The sequence below is a fragment of the Nerophis lumbriciformis genome, linkage group LG30 (genome assembly GCF_033978685.3).
Source record: "Nerophis lumbriciformis linkage group LG30, RoL_Nlum_v2.1, whole genome shotgun sequence".
Taxonomy (NCBI): Eukaryota; Metazoa; Chordata; class Actinopteri; order Syngnathiformes; family Syngnathidae; genus Nerophis; species Nerophis lumbriciformis.
In genome coordinates, this window is record NC_084577.2 from 1745001 (window position 1) to 1760250 (window position 15250).

Here is a 15250-nt window from a genome sequence, read left to right on the forward strand (position 1 = left end):
TAAAAAAAAACAGCCACATTTTATTTGGACACTCCTGCTTGACATAATCATACATTTGATTGTTTGTCATGTGAAAGCTGTATAACAAATGACGAAATACAAACATATAGGTATTTAGTGTAACAATTGAACTCATGTGAAAGAGTCTGTCAATGTACAATTACATTTCCGCATTCCCTGGATTGGTACGCAGGCGCTCAGGGGGTGAAAATAAAATAGGGCTGGGCAATATTGCAAAAAAAATTATCCCGATGAATTTTTTCATATCATCCAATCTCAATAAATATCACAATTTCTTTTTTTTTTCTTTCTTAAAGCTGATTGTCCCGTGCAGGATTATACAGAGTACCGCATCCGTACTGTTTACTACAGCAGTATCGTGTAACACACAATTTTGATCGGGGTAATGTATGCTAACAGCTGACAACTGTCATTATGTTTATATATTTACTGCAATTGTGCTTACTAGAGGTGCAACGATACAGGTAACCCACCCTTCGGTCAGTACCTTCATATCGACAGCCATCAAACTGTATAATGCATATGTTCCTTTTTGACTGTACTTGAATGTTTAATAGACTGTATTTATATTATTCACATGTGAATAATGCTGTATAATAGATTGTATTTATATTATTCACATGTAAAAATACCTGAGTGTTTATTGTTTATTGTGAGCGGACTGTGGTGCTGAATTTCCCCCAGGGATCAAAAAAGTACTTTCTATTCAATTCTACCTGGTTTTAGGGCCACGGTTTTGCTTCTTTTTCGGTACATGTGGGGCTAAAGAAAAAAAGGTTTCTGCCTCTCAGAGTTATTTTATTTTGTTTGTCATCAAAAAGCGTATTCTGCAGTAAATAATGTACAATTGGTGTAGTGAATACTATAAGACTTTTATTTCGAGTTAACATTTACACAACACTTTCAAATGGTCAATTATTATTTGTATTCTTTGATTACTTGTATTCATCAACAAGCGGTAACCCAGTTTTTAAAACAAACAAAAAGAACACAAAAGGTCTGGATGCAGAGTTGTTTTTTTTTACATGTTATATCAGTGGAGTAAAATCCTTGCAGACAGATAAACAAAAAGTCTGATTAAAAAATATTTACGTATAAAAAATCCCTTTTCTAATTAAATTAGTGGGTGTATTGATTCTCCCAGTCGAGACCAATAGAGTCACATAGACGTTCTAAGGGCCTGCAAGTCCTCATTCAGGGCAGGATTGCTGGTGAGTTGCAGCAGATAGTTAAAGTAAAATATGTCACTAAAGTTGCTGCTCCTTCTCAATGTTGTTTTTCGACTTTTATGCTAGTGTTCGTCATATTTTTTTATTTTGTTATACTGGGCTGCACTTCCAGCTGTGTAAGGAGAAGAGGTACAACGTTGCTTACCTACTGTTTGTTTACTACTGCGGAAATTTCTCACAGACATATCCACCATGTTTGATTGAGGAACTGTGCTACCATCCGATCACCATGATCAAACTCAAAATAATCGCGATCAACAATCACGATCATATAATCGCCCAACACTTGTATGAAACATTATAAAATATATGTAAAAATAAAATATTTAATAATGTTAATAAATTAATAAAAAACATAAAATAGAGAGAATAAAAATAGTGATAATAGCAATAAATAAAATAGAAACTAACAAAATAAAAATGATTTAACAAAAATAAAAATTATAATAAAAAATTAAAATTATTACGTTTAACATGATCAGGAAAAAAACAATTTTTTTTTTTTTAAATATCAATTGTCGGTGCAGTCCTGAGGCTCTCCAGCAGGCTGTTCCACAGGTGGGAGCCTAAATGCCGCCTCACTGTGAGTCTTTGTTCTAGTACAGGGGTCGGCAACCCAAAATGTTGAAAGAGCCATATTGGACCAAAAATACAAAAAAAATCTGTCTGGAGCCGCAAAAAATTAAAAGCCATATTACATACAGATAGTGTGTCATGAGATATACATTGAATTAAGAGGACTTAAAGGAAACTAAATGACCTCAAATATAGCTACAAATGAGGCATTATGATGCAATATGTACATATAGCTAGCCTAAATAGCATGTTAGCATCGATTAGCTTGCAGTCATGCAGTGACCAAATATGTCTGATTAGCACTCCAACAAGTCAATAACATCAACAAAACTCACCTTTCATGCACAACCTTAAAAGTTGGTGGACAAAATGAGACAGAAAAAGAAGTGGCATAAAACACGTCCTAGAAAGTTATACATGTAAACAAACTACGGTGAGTTCAAGGACCGCCAAAATTAGTAGGACAAAACGGCGCTCGCCAAATACTCGAATCAGTGAAGCATGTTTATTATAAACAGTGTGCTTTATAACAATTAGGGAGGTTTGTGTCATGTTTGTCCTCCTACAGAAACCATATTAAAACAAAAAATAGATTGTTTTCCCCCTTTTTCCATTTTTCATACATTTCTGAAAAAGCTCCAGAGAGCCACTAGGGCGGCGCTAAAGAGCCGCATGCGGCTCTAGAGCCGCGGGTTGCCGACCCCTGTTCTAGTATTTGGTAAAGATAAACCTTCAAATCGACCCTGAAGTGACGGGGAGCCAATGCAGCGACTTTAAAACTGGTGTGATGTGCTTCCGCCTTCTGGTCCTGGTCAGCACACGTGCAGCTGAGTTTTGTCATTATTGTAGAGTTCTGATGTTCTTTTTGGGAAGACCAGGGAGCAGGGCATTACAATAGTCTGAACAAAAGTAAATTAAAAGCATGGATTAATACTTAAGTGTTAGCCTGAGAGAGAAATGGGTGGATTTTGACTATGTTCTTAAATTAATATAAACTTATTTTTGTAATATTTTTAAGATAAAAGTCAGCTTGGAGTCGAAAATCACGCCTAGATTTCTTATGGAATGTGTTGGTTGAAGACTTAGACTTAGACTTTGACAAACTTTAATGATCCACAAGGGAAATTGTTCAACACAGTAGCTCAGTTACAATGATGGAAAGTGTAAGGATGGGAAGGACAATGCAGGTATAAATAGACTAATATAGCGATAGAAAATCTAACATATATACGAATATATACATAATATGTGTACAGAATAATATATATACAGATATATTATATTATGTCTATAACATATATACAATATACTGTATACCAATTATTATATATTATTATATATTATAATATTATTATATATTATTATATATTATTATATATTATATTATTATTATTATTATATATACAATATATACCAAATCTTGTAATTGATAATAATATATAATGTTTAAGTTTGGCATGGTGATAGCAATTTGTGCCCATTCACAATACCCTCAGGTGTGGAAGGGCGCGCTCCTCACAAAGCTGTTCTCTGCCGCTTAATTTGATATGAAATGCAGCTTGATTTTACATGGCAATATCCAGACGAATAACCTTCATTTAATCGTGGCAGCCCAAATCGTGATCGTGATTAAAATTTGAATTCTTGTACAGCCCTACACTGAATGTAAAGATTTTTTTCCACATCATATCTCAAACGACCACGAAGCAGTCTTGAATGGCACAGGAACGGCTCCCGTACATTGAGCGGATTTTTCAGCATCTTGCTAAACCACCATTCATCTCAGCTGTGAACAAAGGGCCCCACATCAGCACTGAATGACACATGCACAGATGTACACAAGCCCATGAAGGGCAGACTTTTTTGCCAGAGAGGTGACTGGGTTCCTGGAAGCATTTAGCTATGATGCCTTGCGCTAATGTACATCTATATACGCAAAAGTCGTCGCCAAACTTTTAGAAACTGAGAGCTACTTTATGTAATATACATTTGTATACACATTTGAAACACAACTCACTAGTGAATGTGCCATTATATTTTAAAACAGACTCATGGTCAAATCATGCAGTCCTAGAATGGTAACCTAGTGTTATTTATCCCTACTTTTCACATCTGTCCTGGCTGCTTCACTCGGCAAAACTACATACAAACTGCCAGTAAAACACATGTTATATTCTCTTTAAAATTATATAAACATCTAACGGGGGAGAAATACCCAAACATGGTGACAGCGTCACAACATTTGACTTTACAGTAAAATTCACTTTGGCCGCATTGATGGGCGAGGCAGAAATAGCACAATTGGATCAAACCATCCCCCTTTGCAAGTAGCAGGGAATTACAGGGGCGAAATATGCCGCAAACAGGTGGATGGTTTTTGACCGTTAATGGTTACTTGCATTGATCAGTCCCTCCAGGAATTTGCGATTACACAATCGCGCCAATTTACGGAAATTCTCGCAAATTATTAAAGTTTTTTCTCTAAGCGTGCGCTCAACGCACATGCCAACTGTTGAATCAAAACTTATGTTTGTTTCTTGTGTAGACGAAGCAGAAACAGCACTGTGTAACTGTCATGTCTGTGTAATCAAGTTTTGTTTTAAGTCATGTTTTGTTTAGTTTCTGGCTTTTCACTCCCTTGTCTTGTTTGCATGATTACCCATTAGTTTTCACCTGTCACGTCACGCACCTGTTTCTCGTTTTGAGTCACGCACCTGTTTTCGTTAATCATGTCTGTTATTTAAGCTTTTCATTTTCTGTTGTTCGTCCTGACGACATCCTCGCATTTATGCCCCCTGTCACACTCTGTCCACGTCTGCGCACTTCATGTCCATGCCAAGTAAGTTTGTTTATTATTGCCACAGTTAGTGTTTTTTATTGTTCATAGTTTTTTGCCCCCGTGCAAGTCTTTTGTTTTCATTAGTCAAGTTGTACATCCGCCTTGAGCGCGCCTTTTGTTCTTTTGTTAGTGTAAAATAAATAATGTCTTCACCTTCACGCCATGTCTGGTCCAAATGCTCATTTTGCACCACGGGAGAACAAACCACGTCAAAGTCCTAGTCTTGACAGTAACAATATATCAACTATTGTATTGCTCAAACGGCACAATTGTTGTTTTCCCGCATAGCTCAGACCTACTGTTTATTCTCATTGCGTTAAATTAGAGAAAATTAGGGCTGACAATGAACGGTATTTTTGTGATGTTACAGGAAGTATGGGGTGGGCACCTAAAATATGTAAAAGACTGATCTCAAATGTAACCCCGTTTGAAAAGTGACAGAAAGGTAGATCATTGATAAGCCTTTTGTCTGCTTTTGTGTATTGCTGTACCGTGTTGAGGACACTCAGGAGTGCACTTGTCTGTGGCTTCATGTAAATATTTGCCGGTACTTAACAGTATTTGACAGGTGCATGTTTTTTTTTCTACATTATTATTATTTTTACTTAAACTAATTAAAGAAATATAATATGTTGTAGCCCCCAGAAGAAATCACACAAATTCTGAAGCTATTTTTAACTTTTATTACCAATCTTATGATAACAAACAACGACACAATTCCAACAGGTTTTACCTCCTATGAAAACACTTCCGTCTCCGTGAGTCTTCGCCTCCTCTGACACACAACAACACTTCCTCATTCTCCGCCAATGACCTTTCAGGCACGGACGGTGTGTTTGCAAACATCGGAAAAACTGACATCAAATCCAAACCACACGAATATAGAACATTAACATTAGCTGGTCGTTACAGAATGAATTGATATATATAACCTTATTTGTGCACTATTGACAAGTGATGTACCGAAAACTTGACCACCGTAAAAACATTTTGATCACTGAAAACTGCGCTACCAAAACCAGATTTAAACAAAATGCACGCTATTGCCTGGAGCGTTGTCAGCATGTCTGCAACGTGAACGTGATTTTTATATATATTGCAGATATACCCGCGCGTACAGCCATCTACAAAATGAGGAAATATTAAGAGGACAGTGGCGGGTTTTAAAAAGAGAAAGTCCAACTAGAGCAACAGCGCGAAGAAAGTGTGACGTCGTGCTCGTTTCAGCCTCTTTAGTCAGGGACATCGAGGGAGAGAAATAGAGTCTCTAAACATGAGTGCATTCTATAATAACACCAGAAGAAGATGCTAGATTTGTTGCTAGTTGTTTTTAAATTTAAAAAAAAGTAATTAAAAGTCTGTAAACACTTGAAGAAAATCTCAACAAAGTACCTTGTACAAAAAGCAGCAACAATTGAAAAAATGGCAAAACGATCAAAAAAATATATGTTAATACTAGGGCTGGGCGCTTTGGCCTTTTATTAATATCTCGATATCTTTAGGCCATGTCACGATATACGATATATATCTCAATATTTTGCCTTAGCCTCGAATTAACACTTGATGCATATAATCACACCAGTATGATGATTCTGTGTCTACATTAAAACATTCTTGTTCATACTTCATTAATATATGTATGCTCATTTTAAACTTTCATGCAGAGAGGGAAATCACAACTAAGTCAATTGACCAAAACTGTATTTATTAAACAGTTATTAAGCAGTGGCACAAACATTCATGTCATTTCAAAACAGAAAGTGCAAGATTATCAGAGACATTTTAAAACAAGCTATTAGTGGACTTTTGTGCATGATGTCACTAAGATGACATATCAAAACAACACTAAATTGAAGTGCACTTTTTGTACAGAACGCCACTACAATTGTTTAAAACAAATAAAGTGCACTTTTGTGCATGATGTCACACAAGATATTTCAATAACTGTCAAAAAAAAAAGAGCTGCATAATAGGAAATCAAATAGTGTATGTCCTTCGCTATGTGGTAGGTTCCTGCGGACGTTATCTCCTTCTGTTGTTGACTATTTTTTTCATACGGTGTTGATCTGGAAATAGTGACTTCGGCATTTTGTTGGTGTGGCACCGAACGGAGATGTTGACATGCGGGGTTTCAAGCACTCTTAATTCTGTAGCGGGTGACTTTTCAAATGATGCTACATTAGCAGTGGTGCTACTTTTTGTAACAACGCTTTTGCCGCATAATTGTTCAACATCTTCCCTCTTGAAGCCAAACCACCGCCAGACGATGGACCCCGTGCTGTTTTTTTTGGGAAATAATTCTTCCTTCATTTGTTACCAGATTCGCACCTTCTCTCTCTCGTATTACCACCCGCACCGCACCGTTAGCATCACAGCTAACGTTACCATGTCGCTACCTGTCAGCTCCGCGGGAGCGTGTGACATTGCACACGTGACGTGTGTAAGAAGGTGGGCTTGTTTTAAGTCTCTGTGAGAAGCAGAGACAAGAAAGAGTGAAAAACACATGTAGTGTAATGCCCGCAGCTAAAAGCAACTGCGTGAGAACGTATACTCGAATATCACGATATAGTCATTATCTATATTGCACAGAGACAAACCCGCAATATATCGAGTATATCGATATATCGCCCAGCCCTAGTTAATACTAATCAATAAAAACAGATTTGTTTTAAATGTATGTACCGTATTTTTCGGAGTATAAGTCGTTTCGGAGTATAAGTCGCACCGGCCGAAAATGCATAATAAAGAAGGAAAAAAACATATATAAGTCGCATTGGAGTATAAGTCACATTTTTTGGAGAAATTTATTTGATTAAACCCAACACCAAGAAAAAAATAGAATAGACAGTTGAAAGGCAATTTAAAATAAATAAAGAATAGTGAACAACAGGCTGAATAAGTGTACGTTATATGACGCATAAATAACCAACTGGTATGTTAACGTAACATATTATGGTAAGAGTCATTCAAATAACTATAACATATAGAACATGCTATACGTTTACCAAACAATCTGTCACTCCTAATCGCTAAATCCCATGGAATCTTATACGTCTAGTCTCTTACGTGAATGAGCTAAATATTTTGTTTGATATTTTACGGTAATGTGTTAATAATTTCACATATAAGTCGCTCCTGAGTATAAGTCGCACCCCCGGCCAAACTATGAAAAAAACTGCGACTTATAGTCCGAAAAATACGGTATACATTTTGAGCCTTTTTAAAGAAAATCATATCCAGCCATCCATTTTCTACCGCTTGTCCGTTTCGGGGTCGCGGGGAGTGCCGGAGCCCATCTCAAATTATGCAAATTACTCGATTATGTCATTGTGATCATGCCCATAACCACGTCCCCACCACCACAGGTATCTTGGCAGTTTAGGGGCATTCCCATTTAACATTGTAGCAAAAACAGGGTTATATCAAAAATTGGGTGAGTGGTACAGAGAGAGACCCTTGTGATTCGTTACACTGTCATCCCCATATCTGCTGGTGATCGGACATGAACTCAATACTACTAAGTATTCAAAAATAAGCAGCACACCAATCAAACCACCTTCCACAATATGTGCTAGGTGAAAGTAACGTGAGGAGTGTGCCAACTTGTACATGTTCTCTGCATGTCAGGACAAAGCCTTCTCTTCAATGTCGACCCACGTAAGCACTCCAGTTGTCTTACCACACTTTTAAGGCAGCATCTCAGGTAAAAGTAGGGGAACGCAGTGTTTTTCAACCAATCACCAAACACCTATGTATTTTAGTTCCTATAGGACTCAATTTAGACCCTGCCTCAGAGTAGGGGCTAAAATGGTTATAGGATCTGAGGGCTGTAGTCTCTAGTTCCCGTATGTTAGAACATGAAAAAAGGCACTAAAAAGGTCATAGGAACTCCAAAAAGTCCCTACGGTCAGAAAACGACTTTGGTTTTGCATAATAGGTCCCCTTTAAAGTACTGTTTACTTATATGCTAAACTAAGTTCCAACATTCAGGGCTAAATAATATATGTAAATAAACCAGGGGTGTATATAGGTTAGCTGGTGTTACATTGTAGTAATAAGATAAGCAGCAACATTACAAAAATACGGCAAAATAATATAATGTAACAAAAAAAAAAATGTTAATACTAACACATACCACAGTATTTAGATTAGTTTTAAACATTGATGTGTCATAGACAATTGTGCAAATTACACGCCCTGCCTCTGCCGAGATTTCCAGTCTTTGGGAAAGGCTGAAATAGCATCTGACTGGCAAACCAATGCGCATTTATTGGTATCCTGCACACGCGTATATACATTTTCTGTTTGTATGAAAGATGCATACATTGTATTTATTCCACTAGATGACAAAAAAATAACAAGATCGGGGACTTTTCAGACACCAAACAAAAGTTATGAATACATTTCAACATCCACAATTAAAGCTCATTAATCCATCCCAGGACTTTGCGTTCTCTAACCTGAACCCCAGGGGTCAATAATTAAATGCACCAGTTTCAGAGTTTAATACTCAAGACTACCGGTTCACCCTTTCTTATAAATACAATAAAATTGAACTTGTTTAATGAGAGGGGGGATTTCGTTTATTTTGTGTCATCTAATCACCCCCAAGTGTAGGAAACACTGCAATACAGATGTACCACCTTCTCATACACACAGATTTTATTTGGTCTTACCTGCTATTACCCGGTGTTTTTTTTATTTCCTTTGATTCGGTGGGATGTTGGGAATGTCTAGAGAGTGGATGAGACGCTGCATCTGATGGGTAAGAGGACAAAAAACAGTTATGGTGGGAATGAATGGAGTGAATTTGGTGACATTTACAGTTGATAAATACAGTACTGATGATATAGAAGAGGGTGACAAAATAAAAGTATAAGGAAGAAAATAAAACAGCTTTTGCTTGATGAATCGGAGACTTTGCACAACAATAGTTATTTCTATTTGTGATATATAACTCCTTACTTCGTAACACAGGGAAGAAATACGTTTTTGATCAAATGCTGATTTTGTATGTATACACCCAGAGACATGCACAGCCCAGAATTCTTTGTAGTTGTATTTTAAACAATGAGTCATATTATCAACAATAAACATTTTATTTTTAAATACATTTGTGTTTGAGTAAAATAAGTATTTGATCCCTAAACTTTGTACTTATTGGTGGATAAAACCCTGTTGGCGTAATCTCAATTTATTAGAGCAAAGTGTTACCTGTGGTTTTCTTGGTGACTGTGGCTCCCAGCACCCTTGAGATCATTAACAAGCACTTTCCATGTAATTTTAGGTAGGTCCTTCAGTTTTCACAAAGGTATCCTTACCCCATGAGAAGAGACCTTGCATGAAGTTCCATATGAAGATTTTTTTGTTTACTGTTACTTTTATCTGCGGCATGTTCATGCTGGATCTTCAGAAGGCCTTTGACACCGTTGACCACGCAATACTGTTGGATAAGCTCAGAGCAATCGGATTTGACAAAACCTCATCGAGCTGGATGCAATCTTACTTGGAGGGGAGGGAACAGGTGGTAGAGGTGAACGGCACCGTGCCCCCCCCTCTCAGTAAGCTGTGGAGTCCCCCAAGGCAGTATATTGGGGCCTTTACTGTTCCTAGTATACATAAACGACTTGTCATCGGCATGCGACTGTGAATTGTTCTTGTTTGCGGATGACTCGGCCCTGCTGGTATCAGACAAGGACAAGTCACAGGTGGAGAAAATCCTCAGTGCTGAACTTTGTAGAACTTGCACCTGGCTTGCTGACAACAAGCTATCCATACACTTGGGTAAAACGGAATCCATCCTGTTTGGGTCCAACATCAACCTTAAGAAAGTCAATGACTTCACAATAAAAGTGGGTGACATTGTTATCACCAGGAAAGATGAGGTCACCTACCTAGGTTCCATTCTAGAGGCTAATCTTTCCTGTGATAAAATGGCAACCAAGGTAATCAAAAAGGTCAACCAACGAACAAGATTTCTCTATAGAATAACCTCTCTGGTCAACAAAAGCACCATGAGGATTTTAGCGGGAACTCTCGTTCAACCCTTTTTCGATTACGCATGCACCTCCTGGTACCCTAGCACCTCCAAAACCCTCAAATCTAAACTCCAAACATCCCAGAAAAAGCTAGTCAGATTACTTCTAGACCTCCACCCCAGATCCCACCTCATTCCTACCCACTTCTCCAAAGTGGGCTGGCTCAGGGTGGAGGACAGAGTAAAACAACTTGCACTGAGCCCATCCATCCATCCATCTTCTTCCGCTTATCCGAGGTCGGGTCGCGGGGGCAGCAGCCTAAGCAGGGAAGCCCAGACTTCCCTCTCCCCAGCCACTTCGTCCAGCTCTTCCTGTGGGATCCCGAGGCGTTCCCAGGCCAGCCGGGAGACATAGTCTTCCCAACGTGTCCTGGGTCTTCCTCGCGGCCTCCTACCGGTCCGACGTGCCCTAAACACCTCCCTAGGGAGGCGTTCAGGTGGCATCCTGACCAGATGCCCGAACCACCTCATCTGGCTCCTCTCGATGTGGAGGAGCAGCGGCTTTACTTTGAGCTCCTCCCGGATGGCAGAGCTTCTCACCCTATCTCTAAGGGAGAGCCCCGCCACCCGGCGGAGGAAACTCATTTCGGCCGCTTGTACCCGTGATCTTGTCCTTTCGGTCATAACCCAAAGCTCATGACCATAGGTGAGGATGGGAACGTAGATCGACCCGTAAATTGAGAGCTTTGCCTTCCGGCTCAGCTCCTTCTTCACCACAACGGACCGATACAGCGTCCGCATTACTGAAGACGCCGCACCGATCCGCCTGTCGATCTCACGATTCACTCTTCCCTCACTCGTGAACAAGTCTCCGAGGTACTTGGCAAGATCTCCTCCCCAACCCGGAGATGGCACTCCACCCTTTTCCGGGCGAAAACCATGGACTCGGACTTGGAGGTGCTGATTCTCATCCCAGTCGCTTCACACTCAGCTGCGAACCGATCCAGTGAGAGCTGAAGATCCTGGCAAGATGAAGCCATCAGGACCACATCATCTGCAAAAAGCAGAGACCTAATCCTGCAGCCACCAAACCAGATCCCCTCAACGCCTTGACTGCGCCTAGAAATTCTGTCCATAAAGGTTATGAACAGAATCGGTGACAAAGGGCAGCCTTGGCGGAGTCCAACCCTCACTGGAAACGTGTCCGACTTACTACCGGCAATGCGGACCAAGCTCTGGCACTGATCATACAGGGAGCGGACTGCCACAATCAGACAGTCCGATACCCCATACTCTCTGAGCACTCCCCACAGGACTTCCCGAGGGACACGGTCGAATGCCTTCTCCAAGTCCACAAAACACATGTAGACTGGTTGGGCAAACTCCCATGCACCCTCAAGGACCCTGCCGAGAGTATAGAGCTGGTCCACAGTTCCACGACCAGGACGAAAACCACACTGTTCCTCCTGAATCCGAGGTTCGACTATCCGCACTGAGCCTAATCTATAAAATCCGCTACACCTCCCTGATACCGAAGTACATGTCAAACTACTTCCTTAACGTAAATGACTGCCATAACCACAACACCAGGGGGAGCTCCACTAACCACGTTAAACCCAGATTCCGATCTAACAAAGGTCTTAACTCATTCTCTTTCTATGCCACATCAATGTGGAATGCACTCCCAACAGGTATAAAAGAAAGGGCATCTCTATCCTCCTTCAAAACCGCAATAAAAGTACACTTCCAGGCAACAACAAAAAAAAAAAAAAAAAAAAAAAAAAAAAAACAATCCAAGATGGCGGCGCGCACAGACGCAGCGGCTTACGGCTCTCCATTTCAGTGCTCTTTCTTCCTTCTTTTCTTCATGTTTTTTTTCCTTTTGTGCACCACCTGTACTGCAAACACCCGGTACACCCGCCAGTCACTCTTGGATATCGGTAACTCGCACCAGATATCTGTTTCGAGCGACTTTCACCACGAGCACAACATCCCAGATGACATAGCGAGAGCACAGGGCTCTCCGTGGTTTGTTGTCGGGTCTGGGAGACGGCGCAGACGGAGGAGGGAGAGGAAGCAGAAGCATGGCCGCAGGTCCGGCGTCTTGCTCAGGCTTAGGAAACAACCCCACAAGCCACCTCTACCGAGCCTGTTCCTCTCTAATGCCAGATCCCTTGTACAGAAGATGAACGACCTGGAGTTACAACTTGCTGGAAACCGCTATGTTCGGGACTGTTGTGCTATGATTATCACCGAAACCTGGCTTCACCCAGAAATACCCGATGCTAGCATGCAGCTAGCCGGACGCACTCTGCTCCGCCGGGACAGAACTAAGGACTCCGGTAAGAGCAGAGGAGGGGGGCTCTGTATCTACGTGCATGAGAACTGGTGCAACAACGGGACAATCACTGAACAGCACTGTTGCCCGGACGTGGAGTACATGTCTGTTAGATGTCGGCCTTTTTTTCTCCCGAGAGAGCTGTCTGTTGTTATCATCACGGCTGTGTATATTCCACCGGACGCCAAAGTAAACACAGCGCTCTCTCTTCTGCTGAACACCGTCAACGAACAGCAGCGGGCCCACCCCGACGGTGTTCATATCATAGCAGGGGATTTTAATAAGGCCAATCTGAAGACTGTACTCCCTAAGTTCTACCAGCACGTGAAGTGTTCTACAAGGGGCAAGAACACCCTGGACCACGTGTATACCAACATAAAGCACGCGTACAGAGCTACACCCCTCCCCCAGCTTAGACAGTCAGACCATCTTTCCCTCCTGCTCTCTCCTACCTACACCCCCATCAGACGCCAGGCCAGGCCTATCACAAAGACTGTTATGACCTGGCCTGACGATGCACTCCCCAAACTTCAGGACTGCTTCCAACACACAGACTGGGACCTCTTCCAACAACAGGAGCTGGAGACAGCCACAGGAACGGTGCTGGACTACATAAAGTTCTGCATCGGGAATGTGACTGTGGAAAAAAACATCCGGGTTTACCCCAACAAGAAACCCTGGATGACCAGCCAGGTCCGCACACTCCTCAGGGCCCGCGACGCAGCCTTCAGGTCAGGGGACAGGGCACTGTACAGTGTTGCTAGAGCCGACCTGAAGAGAGGGATTAAAAAAGCAAAGGCGGACCACAGGAGGTGCATAGAGTCCCATCTGTCCAGCAAAAACTCACGGGAGGTGTGGCGGGGCATTCATGACATCACGAACTTCAGAGGCTGCAATATGACAACTGCGGATCAGAGTGCGACACTGGCAGAGGAGCTTAACTGTTTCTTTGCCCGTTTCGAAACCCCCCAGCGACACTCATCTGCTCCAGCCCTGCCCCCGCCCCCACCGGGCTCCGGCGCCACTCCACTCACTGTACAGGAGCACAGTGTCAGACGAGTGCTCCTGGCTGTGAACCCCAGGAAGGCTACCGGACCAGACGGAGTACCTGGAAAGGTGCTCAGGACGTGCGCCCACCAGCTCGCCCCCCCCCTCACCAGGATCTTCAACCTCTCCCTGGCTCAGGCAGTCATCCCATCCTGCCTGAAGTCATCTACAATAATCCCGGTGCCGAAGAAGTCTCCCATCACCAGCCTGAATGATTACCGACCAGTGGCCCTCACTCCGGTAATCATGAAGTGCTTCGAGCGACTTGTTCTCCAGCACATCAAGGACCATATCCCTCCAGACTTCGACCCCCACCAGTTCGCATACCGGGCGAACAGGTCCACAGAGGACGCCATCGCTGTTGCTCTCCACTCTGCTCTGAACCACCTGGAGCAGCAGCAGAGCTACGTCCGGATGCTCTCTGTGGACTATAGCTCTGCCTTCAATACAATAATCCCGGACAGACTCTGCAATAAACTGGACACTGTTGGCCTCCCCCCTCTCACAAACGCCTGGATAAGGGACTTCCTAACGGACCGACCCCAGAATGTGAGACTTGGCCCGCACCTCTCATCCTCCCGCACGCTGAGCATCAGCTCCCCACAGGGCTGTGTGCTGAGCCCCCTCCTCTACTGCCTTTACACCCATGACTGCAGTCCGGCCCACAGTGACAACCTTACCGTCAAGTTCGCCGACGATACCACAGTGGTCGGGCTCATCTCCAGGGGTGACGAGGCTGCCTACAGAGAGGAGGTCCTGAAGCTGACGGCCTGGTCTTCGGAGAACAACCTCGCTCTCAACACCAGCAAGACCAGAGAGATCATCGTCGACTTCAGGAGGAGCAGCACCGACCCTGCCCCCCTCTACATCAACGGCGAGCGTGTAGAGAGGGTCCACACCTTCAGGTACCTTGGAGTCCACATCTCTAATGACTTCTCCTGGACAGTCAACACCACATCAATCATCAAGAAGGCTCAGCAGCGGCTACACTTCCTTAGAGTCCTCGGGAAGTACAACCTGAAGCCTGACCTGCTGCTGACCTTCTACCGCTCGTCCATCGAGAGCCTGCTGACCTACTGTATTACGGTATGGTACGGCAGCTGCACTGCAGCAGACAGGGAGAGGCTGCATAGAGTGGTCAAGACGGCTCAGAAGATCATCGGCCGCCCTCTCCCCTCTCTGACGGACATCTACACCTCCCGCTGCCTCAACAGAGCCAGTGC

At 42.5% G+C, this 15250-nt stretch overlaps 1 protein-coding gene across 1 annotated transcript in view; it reads right to left on the reverse strand.

The window, feature by feature from the left end:
• pik3cb (phosphatidylinositol-4,5-bisphosphate 3-kinase, catalytic subunit beta) overlaps positions 1 to 15250 on the reverse strand; it is a 151002-nt gene that overhangs the window by 85470 nt on the left and 50282 nt on the right. The window contains exon 2 of the mRNA XM_061925373.2: positions 9342 to 9423. The gene's annotated coding sequence lies outside the window, so the exon portion shown is untranslated. The remainder of the gene's footprint in view (positions 1 to 9341; positions 9424 to 15250) is intronic.